At 34.8% G+C, this 21,397-nt stretch overlaps 1 protein-coding gene and 2 long non-coding RNA genes across 4 annotated transcripts in view; 2 read left to right on the top strand and 1 right to left on the bottom strand.

Moving 5' to 3' along the window:
* The window catches only part of LOC142551112 (uncharacterized), an 87,749-nt gene extending 66,971 nt beyond the window's left edge, over nucleotides 1–20,778 (top strand). The window contains exons 1-3 of one of the 2 annotated variants that reach the window (XR_012821491.1): nucleotides 19,028–19,282; nucleotides 19,361–19,661; nucleotides 20,548–20,778. The gene's annotated coding sequence lies outside the window, so the exon portion shown is untranslated. Of the gene's footprint in view, nucleotides 1–19,027; nucleotides 19,283–19,360; nucleotides 19,662–20,547 lie in introns of those variants that run through there. The other variant, XR_012821490.1, reaches the window with a different exon arrangement.
* Nucleotides 7,774–17,616, top strand: LOC142550492 (uncharacterized). Its single transcript, XR_012821394.1, has 3 exons — nucleotides 7,774–7,938; nucleotides 17,238–17,354; nucleotides 17,439–17,616. It is a non-coding gene; the product is annotated as an uncharacterized LOC142550492 (long non-coding RNA).
* On the bottom strand, nucleotides 8,016–9,522 carry LOC142550491 (uncharacterized). The gene is made up of 3 exons (XR_012821393.1): nucleotides 9,348–9,522; nucleotides 8,609–8,784; nucleotides 8,016–8,354 (listed from the first exon to the last, which is right to left on the bottom strand). It is a non-coding gene; the product is annotated as an uncharacterized LOC142550491 (long non-coding RNA).
* Nucleotides 20,779–21,397: the final 619 nt, after the last annotated feature.

Here is a 21,397-nt window from a genome sequence, read left to right as displayed (position 1 = left end):
AGCATATTGTTTAATGTCTCATATGCAAAGACTACATACACAAGTTTTACGTCTTTGTGCAAGACTCACTCAACTAAACTTTGAAGTTCAACTCTCTTGTATATGTGTGAGTGATTGTGTGTGAGGAATTTATCTTTTATAGTTTACATCTCAAATGTATCCTCACACAAGGGCTTGTGCTCTCAACTAGCTGATTTCTTCATGCTAACTGCCCATGCTTTGAATCCACTTCAAAAGCTCTTGTTTGATCTTCAATATCTTGTATTTATAAGCCCCAACAATGATATATACGTTAGACACAAGAATATGACCGTTTGAAAAGTTTCTGTACTGTTTCAGAAATTGCAACGGTCAAATTCAGCTTGCTGGGCATTTTCCCGACTGGTCAACTCAACTGGTCGTTCAGTTCAACTGGTCAGCAGCTGGTTCAGTTCAGTTCAGTTGGTCAGCTGCTGATTCGGTTCAGTTGGTCTGGTTCAGTTGGTTTTGTTCAGTTCAACTGGTTCGGTTCAGTTCAGCTGGTCTGGTTCAACTGGTCTTCAGCTGGTCTGGTTCAGTTCAACTGATCTGGTTCAACTAGTCTTCAGCTGGTCTGGTTCGGTTCAGTTCAGTTTTCAGTTGGTGTGCTGAAATCAGCCTAGCTGATTTCAGTTTGTGCAGAACCAGTAACTTCATCGTCATTTATCAGCATCTTAAGCTTCGATTCAGACTTTTACTTCTGAAGATGATTTGTAGATCATCGTCTTATCTTTCCAACGCATACTGAATCGCTTTATTTCGATAACCGAGCTGAGAGATATGACCAAAATACCGCAACTGCTCATACCCAACTGATTGTTGTTTTCGTGCAATCCGTTCGGTACTTCAGCGATCAGTTAAACCATGATAACATCCGAATTTGATAAACCGACGTGAAATATGACTTGTTCCAAATTGAGTTTTCTGATCAGTCCAACTAGCGGATTGTCATTTGGATTATCCAGCTGGGAGATATCATCACCGAAGCTCGCCAGAAATTCAGTTTGTGCAGAATTCAGTTTCAGATTGCTTCTTGTGTTAATAACTTCACACTTGAGTAAATATGTTCGAAACACAATAACAAGTTTTGTTAACATCAAAATCAAGATTGCGAACTTGAAAAGTTCCAACAATATATGACGTGCAAAATAATTATTTTGAGGTATGCAATTTTCTTGTGACCAAATTATGTTATAAGTTTGGAAGCCCGAGAACGTGTTCGGGGACCTCTCGAACCTCTTCGGAGGATTTATGTTATGTTAGGGAGTGGACATCCAGTCCAAGGACTATGGTGATACCTGCCAGCCCAGTACTGTGATTTATTTTTATCAAACAATTTATGTTATGAGTTACTTTCATTGAACAGAACTCTACGCAAAATGATTTACGATTACGATTACGATTAATATGACGAGTATGGAAATATGATTTTTATGAAAATGTTTATGGAGGAAAGTGGCATTATGCATATGTATGCTTATATTATGCTATGTACGAGCTATGTCTAAATTGCATGAATTTTATTACTTATTACTTGTTATTTAGAGTTTATGCATGCTGAGTTATTAGGCTCACTAGACTTTATCGATGCAGATGATGTAGTTGAGGAGATGGGAGGCAGTGATCAGTGAGCGGGCTCGGACTAAGGGCAGTGCAAACTCGAGGACCTTGTAGTTCACGAGAGTTTTAATTATGCACGTTTAAAACTATTTTCTTAAATTTTAATGCCTTAGTATTGGTGACTAGTAAGTTGAGACTTTTTATATTATGTGGGATTTTCAAAATTATGGTGGATGTTTTAACTTGGATTTTATGGTTGTGGTATTTAAACGATACAATTTTAATATTAATTTTATTTTATTATGAGTGGTGACCGTTATTTTATTTTACGATATTTATAATAAATTATTTAATAAGAAAATTTTAAATTTTCCTGCAAATATTAAAGTAGTAGTATTTTAAGTCACGGTTCTTCAGAGATAGCACCTATGAAAGGTGTAACGTACCGTACTTTTAACTATTTAAAATTTGCGGAAGAATTAAAATTTTTCTTAAATACAAAAAATAACAATCAATTCGGTCGTCAATTCATCGTTCAATCAAAAGTATTTACCATAAAAGTTCACCATGGAGATTCTGCCAACGGAAATACTTGTTTAAACATCTTAAACAAAATGTGAAATCGGAGTATTTGAAACTTTCATAAATTCTTAAAATAACATTGGGCGGTCCTCGTGTCTAGCCTCCTGCACAGTCCAAGTCAGCTCCTTGGTCCCCACCCATAGTCTCCTCGACATCACCCTCACCTGCATCGATCGAGTCTAGTGAGTCTAAAGACTCGACATGTATAAATTGGAAGTAACAGGTAATACATAATAAAACCACATGCAACTTCAAAATTGAGCATACATACTAAAACTTGAGCATATCATTCTTGGAACTTGAACATGCAAACGTAAGCTCGAACATACATACATACATACATACATAGACGTGCCATCAACGAAAACTTTTCATAAACATTCTTGTATCTAAAACTTGAGCGTACATAACATAATTTTGCGTAGAGGCATGTTTCAAAGCAAGTGACCCATACATGAATGTGCCTGATCAGACTAAACAACAGTACTGGGCCGACAGGGAAAATCCACTGCCACATACATAAGATCCCCGTTCATAAGTTTAACGGGTGGATTGGTCTCTGGTCATAATTTTACCGCTTCCCAATCCAGATATGAACCCGTTCATAAGTTTAACGGGACGGAGAAGTCCTCGGCCACGTTCGCCAACTTCCAAACCCATACATACATTTGGTCAAAAGACAATTAGCATACCTCAAAAACTTGAAATATTTTCTTTTGCATGTCGAACATACTTACTTGCCGCTGAGGGATTCGTTGGATCTCGCTTGGGCCACTACTGCAACATACTATCATGAGTTTAAATACTTACTTGCATATCTTATACGTAGGTACTCGAGTTCACCACCAAAGTGAATAAATAGCTTATGACATTCTAGTTCACTCGGGACTTGACCTCATTTAATCGTCGTACTAAACCATGACATCAAACCCCAAAGCAATTAATATAATTTCACCCAAAACTGGAGAACACGGACCCCATGCCCAGGTCCGGCTCTATGTCCGTGTAGGTTCTGTAACTTATGTTGTGAAGAAAAGGGAAGGCACGGACCCCGTGCCTAGGTCCGTGTAGATACTGTAAAATGGCACTCCGAAGGAAACGAAGGCACGGACCCCGTGTAGAGGTCCGGGTGAAGGTCTGTGTACCTACTGTGAATCTACACCTCGAGTGAAACAAAGGCACGGACCCCGTGTCAGGGTCCGTGTACGGGTCCGTGTAGCCTCAGAATGAACGAACCTGCGGGGAAAAATTTACACGATATCTACTTCTCCCTACATAGCCAACTGAGCCAATAATCAATGCTCCAAGGCCCATCCTAGGACGCTATGGTATTGAATCCAACCCGAACAAACCATCAAGACGATCCCAGCGACGACAAGCAACAACAAGAGACACATCCCGCACTTTGACGCCATTATCTTCCTACGACTTCTATTACCTCCCAAGTCAATCCCGACTCGAAACGAAATAAAAAATGGTGCCTAAACACATCCCACATGGTGACTAAACGCAGTGGTAGCGGCCCGGCAATGCCCAACGAATCCTGCAACTCAAAAAACTCCAAGAATACATCAATAACATAATTTCCGAATAACGCAGCTTGAGCAATCCCAAGAAAACGATCATAACTCACTCAATTTTCGTCCAAAACTTTCGAGTTTTATATCAAATGGAAGGTATCAAAAATTTCTACGATTTGTATGTTGAAAATATTATCAAAAACGAACCGAAATTTCACAGGAACCGAAACACCAACAAAAATGTTTTCTTGGGACTCAAAATGTTTCAGAAATCGATTAGTTGCAAAATCGTTCAAACTTTCCACATGATAATCACACTTTAACGCATAACATACATCAAAATATCTACTATGATGAGATCGATGCATAAAACGAAGAATATACATGCCTTTGATGTGAAAAACTCACGATACGGCGATACCGAAGCGGGGAAAGATGCGAGGTTGATCCGGGACGATTGTGGCTTGATTTTCTTGCAACAAAATCAACAAAAACTGGCTGGAAAAATGAATGGAAAGGGGCGGCTGCTCTTCTTTTCTAAGAACCGTGATATTTGCTCTCAAAAATGAAATGAAGGTGAATGAAATTGTGTGTATGGAAGGGTTTTAGGTGTGTGAAAAGCATGTGTGTGTGCGTGAGTTAGTGTAGGTAATTAGGGGTAATTATGTGTTAAATTGTTAATTAACAACTAATTTAAAATACTAACTTACCACTTACTTTAAAATAAAATTCTTTATTTAAAATAAAATGTACAAGTGACAATTCCTTAAAACTTTAAAGTCTCAAAATCTCCTAATAATCAAATTAGGCTTTAAAATACTAAAAATTAAATAAATCATTTAGAATGCCCCATCCTCAACTTAAAATAAAATATCATGTTTTAAAATTGCCTAAATCGTCACCGGTCTCTTTTCCTCGATTCCGCATCGAATAATCGCCTGAAACATGAAACTTGAAAAACATTGTAACGTGCATCCCATAAACATAAATAATTTAAAATAATGCATTTAAATAAGTCAGGCATCGCTAAAATAACTTTTAAATTTAAATAGATGATTTAACAATTAAATAATTACATGGGTTTTACGTGTACTGAGTTTGGGCCCTGCAAAGGTGTTATGAGATTTGGGAAGAGAGGCAAATTGAGTCCGAGATTCGTAGGTAAGTTCGAAATCCTTAACAGAGTGGGAACACTAGCTTATCATGTAGCTCTACCGCCGAATCTGCCAGGAATGCACAATGTGTTCCACGTGTCTGTGTTGAGAAAGTACATGGCGAGTCCTTCACATGTATTGAACTTTGAACCGTTACAGCTTTCACCGAACCTTTCATACAAGGAGAGACTTATTTAGATTTTAGAGAGACAAGAGAGGAGGTTACAGAACAAAGACATCAAGTCGGTAAAGGTTAATTGGCTGAATCATTCCGATGAGTAAGCTACTTGAGAAACCGAAGCAAAGATGAGGAGTCACTATCCAGACTTGTTTGATAAGCCTTAATTTTGAGAACGAAATTTTGTTAATGCGAGGAGGAATTGTAGAAAACCAATATATGTAAGTCGCATGCATAATTTAATAAATTATTTAATTTAAATGATTTAAATGGATTAAATGATGCATTCAACATGTTTAATTTATTTTAAATATTTATGTGGTTATGTTATGGGATTTAATGTTATTTCTCGAGTTGAGTTTTTTAGGCAAATATTCGATGCTTGGCCGGGAATAGGAGATCGGAGACGATTAAGGTGCTAAAATTAAATGTTATATTTTTATTCTTAGCCAAGAAATTAGTTAATTTAAATGATTTATGAATTTTAGAATTTTAAAGTCAAATTTAAAATTTTAGTTGAATCTAAAGATTTTAAACATCTTATTAGCAAATTTCCAAAATTAGGATATTTAATTATTGAGCATGATTTTTAGTATTTTATTAATTATTTTATGTCTTAATAAAATTATTAATTCTTTTATGTCTTAATTAAATTTTTTAGTCAGCATTTAATTAAATTTGGTATGTTTTTTTTTTAAAAAAGATAAAAACGCGTGCACACAAACAAAAGAAAACATAGGGTTCTTGGCTCCCAAGCAGCCACTACCCATTCTCCACTCCTGCCTACAATATTTTGGTGATTTTTCGCAAGTTTTCTAAGAAAAATGTTTAGCAATCGTTCCTCATTCATCTTCAACGTTCCCTCGTGCTGGTATTTGTTTATTCGAACGTTTATACGCAAAGACATGTTCTAAACCCTTCTTGACGCATCAATTTTGTTATATACTATTATCTGATGATGAATATACATTAAAATTTTTTTATACATGACAGATTTGAATCAAAACATGTATTTGCATGCTGAATTTTTTCTGCGCATGATCCTTCAAGTTTTCATGAGTTTTTGATAGGTAGGCTTCATGTAGATCGTCCAGGCTATTGCTGTTGTTTATGGGATTGTATTAGGATGTGTTTAGATGTTATTTATCAGCCCTTGAAAGGTCTGAAGTTGTCTGGTTGCGCATAGAATAGTCGGAGCACAAGCTGCTGCATCATCGAACGTGGGGGCTATTTTATGGTTTCGGTAAGCTGGGGAAGGTTTATGGTTGGTTACTTTCTTGATATTTTTTTTACATTCAATTGGTTAACTTATCCTTAATCATTTCATCAGGGAACACATGACATTTTTGGATGCAAAATTTCCTCATAAGGACACGTCCAAAAGGTGGTTACAAGATGAGCATAATCGAACCTTTATTAACTGGTTACGTGATAGTGTAAGCTATCTAAATATCAGTATTATGGGGTTTTTTAAAACTTAAGGATAAATTTAGTACTTTGTGAAATGTAGGTTGCAAGTGCAGTTGGCAATTCCAATCGTGAAATTTCAGAAAGATTGAAGTGGATAGCGCGCGGACCTAGCAAACAAGTGTTAAAGTACTCTATTTATTTGATTGATGGGGTCACTTATCATACAAAAAAGAAAGATGATATACGAGTTGTGCAAAATTCCGGAGTATGCTTAGTCGCAACGACAATGCAAGTTGCTAGTGCAAAGGATAAAAATCCAGTTGCGTCAGACATGATTTTTTATGGAGTTATTCAAGAAATATGAGAACTTGATTACCAAATGTTTCAAATTTCAATGTTTAAATGTAATTGAGTTGAGAATATTAACGGTATTAAAGCTGATGATCTTGGTTTCACGTTGGTAAACCTGAAGATAATTGGATTCAAGCCTGACTCTTTTATCTTGGGCAGTCAAGCAAAGCAGGTGTTTTACATTGAAGATCCTCAAGATCCTGCATGCATGTTGTACTTGCAAGTCCCACCAGAGAGTACATTGAATACATGAATGGTGATGAATTGGAAAATGTTGTAACCCACTATCAATGTTTTACACGAGAGTTTATATCAATGGATGTTGATGGAATAGATGAAAATGAACCGCCATGCATTCGTGAAGACTGTGATGGGTATTGGGTTGACAATAATTAAGTGCAATCCTAAATGACTTGAACCAGCATAATAGGTTACATTCCCTTACTGTTCTGCACATTATAGTTTCATGTAGAAAGAAAAATAAAGAAGTGAATACTAACTTTTTTATGACATGCATTGCATAGTGCATTTTTGTGATTTCCTAGCAAATTGTAAATGCTTGCAGGATGTCAAAGAATGAAAAGCCTAAACAGAATACTGCATATTCTGCCACTGACAATAGTTGTGGGGGAAAATTAGTTTTGGAATCTAAAGAGACCGAAACAACAAGATAATCTAGAGGTCGTACACGTTTGGATAGGCATGTTAGGCAAAGGGATCATGGAATTAAAAAGGATGTAAGGTTCAATAAATTGAGACAGCCAGTAGAAGAATTTGTAGGTGAGATGCAAAGTTATATTGGAGTTCTTGTTCGAGAAAAGGTAAAGTTAAGTTATCAGACTCAAAGAATTAATATGGGAATCAGTTAATGTAAGTTATAATGTTTTGACTATTTTAATTAGTTTTCATATGGTTATGATATGTTTAATGTTATGGGTTAATATGACTTCTACAGCTGATGTACAATATTGATCAAAGCTAGAAGAAGGGATGTCTGAACTGTGCAAATAACAAGTGGCGATAGTATAAAGCTTTTCTCACTCAAAAGTTCATTTTTAGCAAGCGGGATAAAACTAAGGATTTGAAAGAACCACCTACTGGGTTTGGTATTACATGAGATGATTGGAGTTCATTTGTAATCAGTCGCTTGTCTGATGACTTCATGGTAAGATTCTAAGTAGATTATGGAATTGGTTTGGATTCTCAACATAACTATCATATGCACCATGTATCATACTTATAGGTTCCTCGGTAAAATATTTGCGTTCATCTTGCCCTACTCGATCACTATCATTCATTGAGTTCCCGAACATAGATGTTTCGCCATGCCAAATCCATGTTTGATATGTTAAATCTATACCATTACAACACAAATGAGCCCTTATAGTGTAAATATCTTTCGTCTTTAGATTACCACATTTTGCACATGGGCAAGGCATTGCATTCGGATTGTTAGCGTTTCGTGATGCAAACTGCAAGAAATACTCCACCCCTGCCTCATATTCATGTGACAACCTATTCTTTGACATCCAATCTTTGTCCATTATACGTACAGCTAACCAACCAACAATGAGTCAAATCCTTCAAAACAGTTGTAAAAATACTGTTAGGTTCGTGTTCAAAATAGTTGTAAACAACAAAATTAGACGTCAATGTTGTGATGAATCTGTCAACAATGGTTGTGTTACATAGCTTCATTTGCTGTATTTTCGTGGCGATGGCTTTATCAACAATGAAATTAATATAATTCGTAAATATGCAGAAACATACTTACAAGAAATCTCCGCCGCAACTTTTTTACCGACTGTAAACTTGAAAGTAAGTAAATTTCCTACCCCACTATCACCTTCAATTTTGTGAACATAAAGCATGAAAAATTCATATCAGGCCCATCACGTGACACAACTACACTTGAAAAACAACCATAACTCAAATCCGCATCAAAGAAGCTTGCTCCTGATAGCTTGCCACCTTTGAAATTGGTCTGTCGCAGTAAATACTAGTAAAATAACTGCAATCAAACAGCAAAAACTAGTCAAATTACCAACTTGGTTTAATCAACTTGCTCAACAATTAAAGATCCTATGGCTGATTATATTATGGGGTTATTTACCAAATTCAACATTGACAAGTTAAAGAACATTTAAAGAAGAAGTGAAAAGTAAATGATTAAATGAAATGGCTTGTGATTGAAGTATCTTGTTTTGAAACTAGAAGGCATTGTTATCCGATTTCAGTGCTTCGAATTGGCTCTTCAAGACATCATAGTCCTTCTCCAATTGCTTAGTCTTCCAACGGTTCCTCCTCTTCTGGAACCATACGAACCCTTCATAGAGCCAACCCCCAATTTCGAATTTCGATCTCTATTTCTTCACAATATGAACCAACACAGTAGTTATATATGTTCCTAGCAGTGAAGGTTTAGAGACATGGGAAAATGATATGAGCTTCTGCAATATAGTTAGCCGCGATCTCATGAAATATATAGAGGTTTAATACAATGAAAACCCAAAAAAATCGAAGCACAACCTCAGCTAAACACAAAACACCCAAGAAATCGAAGCACAAACTCACGTAAAATATGTTGGAATCGCGCGCACTGGAACAACCGAGCAAAGAAGGCTCGCGCTTGCTAGATTCGGGCTTGTTTTCCTTCTGTTAAAGTTGCTTTGGGCTGGTGACGTCTTCGTCTAGCTGAGGCGGTGTTCGGAGCTATGATTATAGGAGGCGCGAAGACGAGATGGCGAGGGAGATGAACGACGAGGGAATGAAGCAATTAGGTTTTTATTTTTCTTCGTTGAACACATCAGCTGTAGTTTTATATTCACACTAATAATTGAGTTTAATTAAGTCTCTCTTTTAATCCGATCTTGATAATTTAAAAACATAATAATATTTAAACTTCAAATGTATTTGATACCATTTTAATATTTGATATATAAAATACACACTATAATATATTTTTAAATTTTTTAGATATAAATAATTATTTTAATTTAACATATCAATAATAATTTTAAAATTGCAATATTAAAAGATAATTAATTACAATTATATATAGAGCTATCAGACGGGCCAATCCAAGACGAGGCGGGTCAGCTCGCAAAAAACCAGTCATTTGGCGAGTAGGGTGGGCCGGCCCACAATCCCGACCGGATGGAAATCTTCAACTCAACCCAACCGAAGGTGAATTGTGGGTCAGACGAGACAACCCGCAGATCAGACTAAAAAAATAAAACAAAAAAATAAAATAATAAACCATTATAATATATCTAAATTTTCATTTCATAAATAAACATTTATGGAAAAAAATATCAATAAAATTTTTAATTATTGATTTCATACTTGTATATTTTATACAAATTAATTAATACAAAAATATTCAAAAATTTCATTAAAAAATACTTATATTATCATATATAAAAAATACAAAAAAATTTATTTTTCCCAGGTCCATGGACTGCTTGGGTTGGCTCACCTAGTCCCGCGCGGTTGACCAGCCTAGGCCCGCCTTTTTTTGGGTTGAAATTTTTTCAACCCAACTCACTTAAATTATGTGGCGGGATGGGCTAACTCGACGAGAACAATCTAAATTGACGGCTCTAACTAAATATGTATTTAATAATATATATTTTAACAAAATTTTAAATCGCTAATCAACAACGGTTATATAACACCGTTGTCTTTTTCCAAAAAAACATGCTAATTAACAACGGTTCGCTAAAAACATTTTCGTTTCTCCAATAAAACACTAATCAACAACGGTTATAGCTAACCGTTGTTTTAAAAAAAAAACACGCTAATCAACAACGGTTAGCTAAAACCTTAGTTATTTGTCCAAAAAACACTCTAATCAACAACGATTTTCTAAAACTGTTGTCGTTTGTCCGAAAAAATATGCTAATAGACATCGGTTTATAAAACCGTTGTTTTTAAACAATAAGACAACGGTTTCTGAAAATCCGTTGTTGTAACTACGAAAAAACACGCAAAACTACAATAGTTTCTCATATACCGTTGTCGTAGCTTTGAAAAAAGCGCTAATACACAACGATTTTTGTTAAAATCGTTGTTAAAATATAAATTACAACGGTTTTCAAATAAAACCGTTGTTGTTTGACAGTTGTTGAATAACAAATTTGTTGTAGTGTCCACTGCTTCCTTGTGAACTCCTTCTATTCCAACAATTTGGTCTTGAAGCATGGGAGAGGAGGGATCCATCTTAGATTGGTCAAAGTCAAATTGTGACATCTTCTTATCAAGGGCAATAACTTTCTTGACCCTTTTTTCCTTCCGGATCATAAAAAATGTACAAAGGTTCGGAATTCTACACAATGGTCGAGCTCTGCCATTTTCTCTTTGGAATTTTTATTAACCTAATCTATAGTTAGGTTGATGTCAACTTGCACATTGAACAATGTTTTAGCTGGAACAAGGATATCCTTTCTTTTAGCCTTGCTATCGATCAGATGTAGTCCAAAAAGAGTATAAGAGATATCACGCTCAGGAATTGTGAATCCTTTTGATAGAGAAAAGATGAAAACGGCTGGGACTGGGCCAGGAACCAAAAGAGTGTTAATGTGCTTAATCAATTTTATCATCTAGATTTTGGGCCTCTCCGTCCTCTTTTATCTGTCGGAGAGTACTTGATTGAGAAGAAACTTATCTCGATCATCTTTAGAATCTGAAGAGTGAATCAGTTTTCATTCAATTTCCTTAGCCGGTGTCCTGGCTGGCTTCGAGACTTTCTTCTTCTTTTCTTCCTCACCTATCTCAATCTTGACTACTAATAGCATGGAACCTGTTGGCGTATTCTTTACTCGGTATGGCTCTACAATGTTCCAGTCCAACAAATTATCTTGTGAAGTTTCACATCCACCACTTTTGCCTTTGATTGTTCCAATAGATAGCAGACAAGAACAACTAATCCCGATGATTGGAATTCCTTCCAATAGATAGCAAACAAGAACAACAATATCTGCAAGTAGCCTATAATCGACCTTCATATCTCAATTCATTGGCTAGTGGGAGCAATGAGTGAAGATGAAACGTCCACTACTCGTTTTTTTTTTAAAATATACTAATTTTTTTTCCAAACCACTTGGCCGAAAACACCATGCATAAATATATAAATATTTTTGATATCCTTTAAAATAAACTCACCAATTAATTATTTGAAAATCCAAAAGATAGCATCCAAAACATAAGAACGCAAATCATTTTACCAAACCTAACTTAGCATTTTGTAAAATAAATCATAAACTCTTAAATCTCTCAAAAGTATATAAAAGTCGTAAAATCTTTAAATAATCGTAAATCATAAATCATAATCGTAAGTGCGGAAAGCTAGCGACTGTCCTCCGGTTGTGTGCAACTTCAGTCCAAATAGATCAACCAGCAAATCCTCCATTCAAATCATGCTCACATGCATCTACCACACTTACTGAGTCTATTGACTCAGCAAACCATAACCATGATAACAAGTAATACATATATAATCACATGCAACAGTGAAAATACTTTTACTTAAAATAGCTTTCATGAACATTCATAAACTTAAACATTTTCTTTTCATCATAATCATTTTCATTTTCATCATATACATATACGTTTTTCTTTTTATTTAATTCGGATCGTTAATTGTAACTTTTGTATCAGTTGAAGGTCGATGGATCCAACTACGTGTAAACAAAGTACTGGGCGGCGGGGACATCAGCGACATTCTCACCCGTCAACTGAGCATTGGCCTTACATATCATCATAATCATTGTATCATCATAATCATCATATTAGTCATAATTACGTCAACTCCTCCAACGTTTCATATTTTCATCACTTATAAAAATTCAAGCATATATAAATCATTTTTCTTTTAAAATCAAGTATGCAACATATCTTTTAGCATTAACGTTTTATCATAAATTTCATAAACATTTGAAATAAACATATTAACATATTTTTCAGCCTTCACGGCACTACATGACATCTACTATTTTTAGGTGTAAAATGACTGTTTTACCCCTAGAAGCATAATTTTTCGTATTTATCCTTAGACCTCGAATCGACGACCCCAAATCATTCCAAGCTTAACATATCACCTTAAAATACACTCGTAAATATTTTTTAGACGTAAACTTATGCCTCTCGGCTAATTTCCCAATTCATTTCGACAACTTAGACGTACATCTCGGTTTTGACTTGTATGAACTCCAAACTTAACCAAATCTCACCAAACTTGAACCAAAGCTTCATAACACCTAACTAAACCATACATGACCCAATTCAAACCCAATAAGTCCCTTGAACATGCTAGAACACCTACTGAACTTTCTGCCCTCTAGTTTCGAGAAAACCTAGTTCCCTAGCCATGCAATCCACGGCTCCAGCCCATGTCCACCCCGACCAGACCCTAGCTGAACCACCTAGGACCTTGCTTCAATCCCTAAGGACCCTACTGGACCGACCCTAGAAGCCCTAGATTCCTTGGCCCTTCAACCAGTGAACTAGCATGTGCGCGGCACCCCCATGACCCGCGATCGGCCTTGCCCCTCGAGCCAACCATGGTGCAGGCAACTTAGGGCCCTTGTACAGCCTCCCTTGGGTCTCCTAGTTACGCCCCACAGTAGCTGAAATCCATAACCCACCAGGACTCCCCAAGCGAAGACCCCTTAGCCACTAGGACTCTTATATACGTGCAGCCTAGGTGCCTCCCATCTCCATCCCTTATGTCGACGTATCTAGGCCCTCAAACCCTCCTAAACTCATCCCTTTTTAGTGTCCCTAAGGTGGCAGGCCTTCAAGCAACAAACAACATGGTTTGGATCACAAAAAACTTGAATTATATACATGTTATGGCATAAAAACGAAAATAATTAAAAGTCTAACATATTTTTCATGCAAACATGCTTCAATCATGTATTATGGTGTGAAAAATGTTTGAAATAAGATTATGGCGTGCCTTTGCGTATTTTACGCACGACAATTAAGTTGATACGCGAAGAACTGCGACCAACGGAACCCATGCTTGCTTTTCTCTCAAAGGCGTGCGTTTCCTCCTTAACTCACGTGTGGTGTGTGCTGAATTCTGATGGGGAGAGTCCTTGTAAATTTTGAGGGGAAGGGGACGTGAGTTTTGGGGTTATGGGGAGGGTTTGTGACTTATTTATTTGCTTTAAAAATCTTAGTATAAGCCTAGGCCCATTAGCATGGTTTAATAGGCCCATTAAGCCTATTAGTAAATATTTAAAATATTTCGTTAAGGAAAGTTCGTGAAAATATTAGCCGAGCTCTCGAAAAATTCATATTTTGGTCGAAAATTGAATACCGTTTAAAAATACGTCTCGGCATATAAAAACACCACCAAACACATCATTTTCGAAAATTACCATATAGCATGTACCATATTTTAAATAATTAAAAACAATTATTTAATAAAAATATTTTATCTTTTTCAGCCCTCGATCTCCGTTCCTTGATTGCATCTCGAATAGCCTTTAAAACACAGTTTTATGCATTCTAGTTGAAAACCATATTTTAAACATGTAAACATTCCTACAATAATTACAACATGCAATTAAAACAATTTAATTAAAATACGTAAGCAATTTGATACTTTTGCATGCATGTGGTTCACGTGGACCTTTAAATTTTTGGGCCATTACAGAAGAGCTGGAGGGTGAGAATTCCTCCCTCCAATTAGCAAAGTTACCTTCTGGAAGAGTCGAGAAGGATGTAATGTCAATCGTTGGCAGATCAAACATTTCCGCAAACAACTTCTGGGTAATATAGATTGAAGTTCCCTGAATTGAGTAGATAATAGATCCATGTACCATCGTGGTTACAGAGAAAAGTTCATTCAGCATTGTATCTGAGCATCTTTCACTGCATCCTAGAAATTTCCCGAGGCCTGAAGCCTTGAGCATCTTGAAGATGAAAACCATGGGCTCATACTTCATGGCCAGTATAGAAACAAAATTCACTGCTATAGTGTTTTGTGAGAAGTTTTTCTTTTGATAGATTTAATGAAAACGACTTGAAATTTTTTCTACAGAAGCGATTAAAAACAAGAGAATAAAAATGAAAGAATGCCAAAAGTTTGATTATGTGATTGATCGGAAATAAATAAAGTTGTTAAACTTGAATCATATATAAAGTCTGATGTGAAAGACATGTCAGTCCACATGTCTGAATATCGTTAGATGATTTTAAGATTTTGAAAAGCAAATTTTAGGTTGTTGATATTTTTCGATTAAAAATAAATAATTTTAAAAATTGAAAAGTAAATATCAGACAATTAAATGTGCAATATTAAATAATTCAAAAATTGAACTTTTTGAAATCTAAAAATTGGACCGTTCGATAATTGATTGATATGTATCAAGAGGAAACTGTCAGAACATATGATAATATTAAGTTTCCACAAATTTCAGCCAGACAGGTTGAAGTTGTGCACTTACTAAATACACTGTTATCAGTTCGAAATTTGTTTCCCTAAATTCATGCATTAATTTAAATCAACTAAACCGAGAGTATTATGAAAGTAAGAACACTTAGAGTCTGGTAAAGGCTGTGAAGATGTCAGCGGCTTGATTGTCTGTTGAGATGTCTACTGATAACCACCCCCTCCCCCCCCATTTCATATTTGCTAGATTGATTGAAGAGCTCATAGTGGTTGTGGAAACATCTCAATTCTCTATACCAAACTTTTTGAGTAGATCTTTGTATACTTAGCTTGGTTGATGAAAATACCATTTTCTAGTTGTTTGACTTGTATCTCGAGAAGGAACATGAGTTCTCTCATCATACTCATTTCATATTTTTCCTGATTAGCTTGGAAAATTTCTCACACAATTTGGGATTAGTTGAGCAAAACATGATGTCATCAACATATATTTGTACAAGTAAAACATTAACACCTTTAACAAATTTAAATAATGTTTTATTGACCATTCCAATTGCAAATTCATGCTCAATCAAGAATTTAGTCAAAGTACCATACCATGCACGAGAGGCTTGTTTTAGACCACATAAATTTTTATCAAGTTTATACACATAGCCAAGATTAATATGATTAACAAAGCCAAGAGGTTGTTCAACATAAACTTCCTCATTAAGAAAACCGTTTTAGAAATATTGATTTAACATCCTTTTGATATACTTTGAAATCTTTAAATGCAACAAATTCATGAAATATCCTAATAGTCTCAAGTCTAGCGGTTGTGTTATCGATGACTAGCTCGAGTGGATAATTCTTATTTCATTGGAATCTTGGTCCAAATAGATTGGATCTGGCTGTTGAAAAATTGAATATTCATTGCTTTCAACATAATCTTCTTCTTGATGAATTTTGGGCTGGTGATTGTCCACTGACTCAGTTTCTAGGACGGCTTGATTTTGTACAATTTCTTTATGGACAACTTGATTTTCATCAAAATTGATTCTAGTAATTCTTCTTAAATCTATCTCACGATCACTGCTAGTATCATCAAATATTTTACTTAAATTATTCACATTCCTAATATTGTTATCATGTCAGATAAATGATTTATCAAATACTACATGCAAAAATTCTTTAATGACCAGAGTTCTACAGTTATAGAATCTATAAGCTTTACTGACTATTGAATAGCTTAAAAAGACACCATTGACAGATTTAGCATCAAAATCGGTTAGATGTGTTTTGCCCTTTTTATAACAAAAGATCCGAAAGTATGATATTTTGGTTGTTTGCCTTTCCAGATCTCATAAGGATTCTTTCCATGATTTTTGTTAATAATTGGTCTATTTCGTGAATATCATGCGATGTTGACAACTTCTGCCTTAAACCTTTGAGACATACCAGATTCTGCTAGCATGGTTCAAGAAGCCTCTTTGAGTGTTATGTTTATTCTCTCAGCACACCATTTTGTTGAGGTGATCTATTGGCCGAAAGTTCATGCTTGATCCATTATCTTCTATATGGCTCCAAAGATATTTTCAAATAAGTAGAACATAACAAATTATTTCTATTGAAATCTGATATATGGCGGCAATGTTCAATTAACTAGAAAGTAAGTGATGAACAAAAGAAGAGAAGAAAGCAAAACATATAACCCATTGTATGTCTCGCAAAGGATATGCACGTTTTGCCGACGAAATAGTAAGTATGATTTTAATAAATCTGCCTACATACATATTGTTTGTAGGCAGATGAGTACTGACGTGTATGCGAAAATTGATGCAATGAAAAAAGCTATAATGTTGTTACTTAACGGTGAATCCCTACCTCGCAAAGGATATGCACGTTTCGATATTTTCTGCCTTTTTAATGACCACACTGTTCAGAAACTCTTAATGTTTTACTTGGAAATTATTGAGAAAGTTTGCAGAACAAATAAGGCAGAGAAAGGGAGTTAATTCGGAAAGTTTATTAAATCCATGCTATGTGATTTATAAATTTGTTGATATCATACATATTGTTTGTAGGCAAGTGAGTTATGTGACGATGATGAGATAAATCGAGCAATTATGTGGAAGAAAGGACGGGTCAATAAGAAGGGTCAATATGAAGGCGATGAGTTGAAATCGGCAATAGAAAAGATTGTAAGCAAACAATACATGAAAATGAATAATTTTTATTCATTATAACTGTTTTTATTAATTATCTTGTTCTTTTGTGCATGACAGGATGATTATGTGCAACAAAAAATCGAGGGTACGTTGCAATTTGAAGAGGGAAAAAATGATATCCTTACGAAAGCACTGGATTCACATGAACATGCTGGTTGTGTGAGAGGTGTTGGAGGTCATATCACTCAAAGCTTCTACTTTAATATTAGTATAATATGGAAGAGTCCTCTTGTTGATGACCATATAATCCTTAATCAAAAGAAAGAGTTGATGTAGGCGAAGATATTAATCTCAAAACAAGATGCACACATCGCAGAAAAAAAATGCCCGCATATCAGATCAAGATGCACGCATACAGAGACTTGAATAAATGTTCAAAAAGGGTGCAAGCAACTTTGAGATTGAACAAAAAGGTAGTTGCTCAGTAAAGTTGCATCCCACGAGTGACGATAAAATCAAAAGAGTGTCTCGAACTATGCAACTTTGAATGATGATGACGTGAAAGCTTTGAGCAATGCTGATTTTTTGCAGGTAAATATTTAATTGTGGTTATATTACTTTGCAGTATTTTATTCGGATTGAATCTAGCTAAATTATGGTTGTATTAGCTTTGAGCAATGAAAAAGATAGCTGATTATTGCAATTGTCAATGACTATGATTTGTATCAATTTATAACATGATTATTTGTCTTCTAGGGTAAGCCGGTTGCATTGGCATTGGAATCTAGGACCAATATTGTTGCCTACAGTACAATTGTCCATGTCAATGCGGCTGATAAATTACTTCATGGTGTTCCATTACCATGTATCCATTGATAATGCTGTGAACAAATTATCACATTTTCCATTTTCAATTCCAAATGAATGTGATATTGTTGGTGATGCTTTAGGAACACATGTAGCTTGACCAGCACACTTGGTAGTAATGCAAGATTAGGTAAACGTCATATTATATTTAAATTTAAATTATCATAAAGAATTCAATATTGCAGCTAACATGTGTCATTTGCGATGTTTAGAAGCTTCAAAGGAAGAAAAATGTCGACCACATAAATAACCTTGGTTTGTCTTCAAGTGTGCCAAGATCTTTACATCTATTGTATTGTTATTGTTAACATGCTCTAGACGATGAACAAAATCTATCACTGGTTTTTTATCATGATTTCTTTGATGAGGATTACGAACTACTTGTGCACCTTGAAGACATCACTTATTTCTATAATTTGGATCCAATATCTTCCAATTGTATAGTTGTGTACATGTTGTAAGTCTTCTTCTTTTGTTTGTTACCACTTAAGCTGTATAAACTTCATTAATTTAGCATATTCACATGATTCTGTTTGAAATTACAGGCATCTTTATAAAAAGATGAAAAAAGATAACAAGACCGACAAGTTTAGATTTGTGAATCCACACACGATCCCATACATGCCATATGTGACCAAACTTGACAAAAACGGTAAAATCGAACATTTGAATGAAAGAGCAAGTGTTTTGGCTGACAAACTGAGCGGTGCATTAAGAAATCAACTAGTTTTGGTGCCACATAATGTTGGGTGAGTAAAAATTACAATATCATATTTAATTTATTTTCTCGACAGTTTATTGAATTATAAGCACTAATTATGTGTTTTGTGCGTAGTTACCATTGGATTATCACTATCATCGTTCCTTACAAGGAGATGGTTTATTTGTTGGATTCATTTAGTCATCGAAACTGTTACGATGACTGGAAATATGTGGTGGATATGTAAGTTAATATTTTGTTTTTATGTCAAATTTAATTTAGTGAATAAAACACTCATATGTTGACTGTTACTGATGTATGAAGGAGGGTGAGATTGTTTAATTCAAACAAGGAAATGAAAGGGAAAAAACAAGCTATATGGGAAGTAGTAAAGGTATGCATGTGTACTTGTCATTAATTAACGTTTATTTCCATTTGTGTATCAATCACTAACATATTTTTTTTAACATAGGGTCCTCGACAACCAGATGCAAAACAATATGGTTTTTATGTTATGAGATTTATGAGAGAAATGATTGAAAAAAATGCTACTAGGGAGAAGGACTCACTATCTTCAATTGTAATATTCGACATATTCTCAATATTCACAAATAATTGTGTATTTCTCATTTTTCAATGTCTTTATTGATTTTTTTTATTAATATTATCAATGTTTTTGTTCACAGTTCATGAAAACATAGTACTCTAAGGAAGAAATTGATGAAGTGCAATCCGAGTGGGCGGAATGCATACTAGATTATATTTACGAATAGGTATGCAAAGTATTGATGAAGTGATTTGTGTTAGAATGACCCAAATCAATCATTTTTCTATTTTCTTCAGTAAATGATGCCCCTGAGCACATATTCTGGTCATGACAGTAAATAGTCTAAATCATATGAACATTCTGCTCATGATCTTGAACTGTATATTTGGTAACAATCCCAGGATGGTTGACGAAACAGAGCTTGTGAATATTGGTCCCGTTTTTATTTTCTCTGTTTTTGAGGTTTATTTGTTCTAAACAGTCAGACTTGTGGTTCCATATGCAGTTGTAGTGTAATATGTCAGTATTTAAAACTTTGTTTTTTTATAGTACCATTATGACAACCATGACTCTTTTCATTGATAACTTTAGAAGTTAGACTTCAGTTTCACATTAGTTCTAGCTTCCTAGAACATAAATGTTATTGTACATCAGAAACATTAGTTTTATACAACTATTTTGTTTCTTCATACAGGCTGTATATCAGAAAAATGGGAATATATTTTTTTGAACAATCATTCAAAAAGCAACAACATCATCACAAAGAAAGTGTACTCTTAATCATGTCAATATTCTTTTTCTTTGTATGTAGTCTAGTTTTGTGATTGTCTTTGTTGATTATTTGAGCAGTGCAATTGGATACTGTCAAAGCAAGGCTGCAAAATCTGGGTTCAGTTTGATATCATTAACTAATTTGATATGTTGTATACAATGTCAAAATTCACTTAGCTTTCAAATTCCAATGTGTGGTATATATTTATTATGGGAAAACAATGTATTATCGTCTCTATGTACCATTTGTGTTAGCTGCATTTCCAGTGCATGTCTTTGCTTGCAATCTCATCTCTTACATGGGGTTTTAATGGGCTTTCTATGTGTGGATTATATGCCAGGGATGAAATGGCATGGGAAGGTTTTGATGCAGAAATGTTGGTGAGGTTTGGGGAGATCGAGGCCGATGATGACAAAAGATTGCAGTATATCCGTATTTTCTGTTTGGAAAATTTTGATATTGTGGGACTCTACTGCCATATTCCCACATTGATGACGAACATGTATCAAGGTCAATTACAGTATTAAATTCAAATTTGTAAAATTTTTGTTAATCGTTGGCATATTTTGGATGATGGATTATGAACATAACATAGCCACAGATTGAATTTGGTAAATATTTTATTTTCGATTGTTATTTTTGGTTTAATTATTATATATATCGTAAATAAAAAACATTTTAATACAATAATTTTTAACTAATGAAAAAAAATTATTAAAGACAACAATTTTGAATTCTAGTGAAGAAAATTTAAAGACAACGGTTTTGAATTGTTGTAGATTCAACAAAACACTACGGTTTTTAGGCGTTACAAAACTGTTGTCGATTGTGTTAAAAAACAACGGTCCCAAACGTGGCGAAACTATTGTCGTTGATAAATAATGACAACGGGTTAAAACCGTTGAAAAACTGTTGTCAATCGTGCTAAAAGACAACGGTCTTTAAACGTTGCGAAACTCTTGTCGTTGGTATTAAATGACAACGGCTTAAAATCGTTGTGAAACTGTTGTGGTTGGTATTAAAGGACAACGGTTTAAACTCGTTGCAAAACTGTTGTCGTTGGCACTAAAAGACAATGGTTTAAAACCGTTGCGAAACTGTTGTCTTTGATACTAAAAGACAACGGTTTAAAACCGTTGTCGTTGAACGCACTTTTAACAACACTGTCAGTTACAATGGTTTTCTGGCAG

This window comes from Primulina tabacum, chromosome 7 (assembly GCF_025594145.1).
Source record: "Primulina tabacum isolate GXHZ01 chromosome 7, ASM2559414v2, whole genome shotgun sequence".
In the NCBI taxonomy this organism is placed as follows: domain Eukaryota; kingdom Viridiplantae; phylum Streptophyta; class Magnoliopsida; order Lamiales; family Gesneriaceae; genus Primulina; species Primulina tabacum.
This window is presented reverse-complemented; position numbering and strand designations above follow the sequence as displayed.